We start from the raw sequence: 2,408 nt of genomic DNA on the forward strand, positions 1-2,408 counted from the left end.
AAACCAACAATCTCACCTTGGATTTGACCTTTCCCAAGAGGCTTTTTAAAATTTGAGATCTTGCCACTTGGAGAGACAGGAATTACAAAACTCTTTCATTCTTGAACCCAGCATATCCTGGTACTTCTTTATATACCCTCTAAAATTTGCTCAAAAACTGGACATTTTCTCTATTTTTTATACCTTATATCTCTGTTCTGATTGTGGTGGCTGAAAGAAAGCAATTGTTACACATGTTATTCTGCCTAGCAGTATCCTTAGCCAAATCCATAGGTTCATTAGGAATATTTACTATTTTCAATGTTACCACAAGTGTCATTGTTACCAAAAATTCTGCTAGTATATAATAAGAAATGCATTTTTTCTCAGATTCTAATGACAATTTCTCCCATCCTCCCAGCTTTCACCAAGAGCCAATTGAGACCCTTCCAGCCTTCATGAACTTTCTCCACCAGGATCTTCTGGTGTCTGACTACCACCCAGACTCAAGCTAAAACCACACGTCTGAGGTCTCTTTGTTATAGCAGCTCCTCGTGGCCACATACCAATTTCTATGCTAATGATATGTTGCCTCATTAGAAACCACTGCAAATGCAGTGGCATAAACAACTATTTTGTTATTTTCATGGATTTCTTGGGTCAGGAGTTTGGACAGGGCATAGTAGAAATGATGTGTTTCTGCTCCGTTATTCCTGGGGCCTCCACTGGAAAGACGTGAAGGCTGAAAGTGGCTGTGGTTAGTGAAAATGAGGAACTAAGTCTTAAATTTTCTTTAATTTGAACGAATCTAAATAGTCATGTGTGCCTAGTGGCTTTGATATTGGACAGCACAGTTCTAGAAAATAACAACACTGCAGCTTTAGGACAGACCCTCGGGATTCCTGATCATGCCCCAAGGTTCTCCCATATCTCCTCACCTGGAAAACATTTCTGAAATATGACCTGAGGTCAGCAGGTTCTGGGAGAGCTCTGGGTTCCAGAAATGACGTCTTGGTTCGAATCTCTCTGGATCCTCCCAGGTTTGTTATTTCCAAGCTGCAGCTGATCCTGTCACAGATGATCCGAGCAGTGAGGATCACCTGGTTCAGACCTCACACCCTCCAAGGGTTACTCTTATCTTTCTCTGAATGAGATAAATCCTGCCATTGCAGAAAGATCCCAGCAGGCTGGGGCAGAGTCCATTCTATGACCATATGCTTGTCTCATTGCCACTCAGCTCTCCCTGCAGGGCGCCACTAATTCATAATTCTGCAAATCATTTAAACAACTCCAAAACATTGCGTGTATTTTTGTGCTAATTACATCCATTGTTTAAATGTGGGCATTTAAAATAAACCATGATTTTAGTAACCCTGGTTTGCCTTTCTTTATTTTTCAATACAGAGGAGCCTCAGAAAATGGAAAAGAGGCCTTGGGTGCAGCTTTTGGACAAATCTGAGTTCCCACCTCATGCCTGTGTGAAGTAGACCAAATTGCACTGCGTCTTCCAGCCTTTACCTCCTCCCATTCAGAATATACGCTGTGACCGCTCGTCATACAGCTGAGGTTTCCTTCTGTGTGCCATTTCTGCCATGATGAATGGGTCTGGGTGTTGGTCTAAGTGGTGAGTGGGTAGCTCTGCCAATTGGACTAACCCTTGGGCAAACTAAAGCAAGACTTATATTTCTACTACCTGGGATGGGTCCATCCCTTCAAACAGTTGTGCCTGGTGGTGGGATATGATAACTTGTGGCAATTTTGCAGAGCACAATGGTGGAATGAAGCCAGTTTACCCTGATGAACATGCAGATGCCAGCTGCCGCCCACTCTGCTAAGCTGAGACTTTAGCCTCCTACATACCTTGATGGCACAACTACTCCCTGTGCATAGGATCTAATATAATAAACATGAGGGAGGCTCAGCTCTTCTCACCATTAAGGAAATCATACTTGCAATATCAGAACCATCAAAACCTTGAGTGGGATGAGAAATTCACCCTGTCAAACACATAGGCAAATATAAATGGAAGTTAAAGATGGCAGAAATGACCAGGCACGGTGGCTCACACCTGTAATCCCAGCACTTTGGGAGGCCAAGGCAGGCGGGTCACCTGAGGTCAGGAGTTCGAGACCAGCCTGGCCAGCAGGGTGAAACCCCATCTCTACTAAAAATACAAAAGTTAGCCAGGTGTGGTAGCGGGCGCCTGTAATCCCAGCTATTCAGGAAGCTGAGGCAGGAGAATCGCTTGAACCTGGGAGACAGAGGTTGCAGTGAGCCAAGATTGAGCCACTGCACTCCAGCCTGGGTGACAAAGCGAGACTCTGGGTCAAAAAGAAAGACAGAGAGACAAAGAGGAAGGAAGGAAGGAAGGAAGGAAGGAAGGAAGGAAGGAAGGAAGGAGGGAGGGAGGGAGGGAGGGAGGGAGGGAG

Source organism: Rhinopithecus bieti, unplaced genomic scaffold, assembly GCF_001698545.2.
Source record: "Rhinopithecus bieti isolate Rb0 unplaced genomic scaffold, ASM169854v2 scaffold_7888, whole genome shotgun sequence".
Taxonomy (NCBI): domain Eukaryota; kingdom Metazoa; phylum Chordata; class Mammalia; order Primates; family Cercopithecidae; genus Rhinopithecus; species Rhinopithecus bieti.